Source organism: Notothenia coriiceps, unplaced genomic scaffold (assembly GCF_000735185.1).
Source record: "Notothenia coriiceps isolate Sejong01 unplaced genomic scaffold, NC01 NC01_scaffold00000339, whole genome shotgun sequence".
NCBI lineage: Eukaryota > Metazoa > Chordata > Actinopteri > Perciformes > Nototheniidae > Notothenia > Notothenia coriiceps.
Genome location: NW_011333040.1, coordinates 22,125,226 through 22,125,825, shown reverse-complemented (window position 1 = coordinate 22,125,825; position 600 = coordinate 22,125,226).

Sequence of the window (600 nt, the reverse complement as noted above, 5' to 3'; positions counted from 1 at the left end):
TGATTGGCTAACTGGTGACAAAAAGCCAAAACATTTGTTATGACATCATAAGTGGCCAAAATCTGATCAGCTCATTTTCAGACAGGTTTTTATATAAATGGATCAGGACAAAAAGAGAGAGGAATCTTTGTTCCTGAAACTTCAGAGTCTCTTAACACATGTTGATGTATAAAAGACATGAAAAGTTGATTTTGCATAATAGGTGAACTTTAAATAATGTATATTAGGCTTCTTTCTTTCGTAAAATATGTAATTTACTTGTTAAACTGGGAGGGCAGTCAAAGTAATTTTGTCTGCAGTTGAGTAGGACAAAGAAACACACTTTGGACGAACATAATGGACTTTGAACACATTTGACAAAACTTCGAGCAATATCATTTGGAATCTGTTGATTAAGATGGGAGAATAGGAGTTTCTTTCCAGTGACTCAGTCCAATTTGACCTACTTAAAAATGATCTGCAATGGCTTATCATCATGGCTGCGTGATAATATTCTTTGGTTTTATCTAGTGATAATGGTGAAACCAACCATGGTTGGGTCCGGGGGATGCTCCCCCGGAAGAAGTGTGAGATAATGACCCCTTAGAATGATGGCTTCTT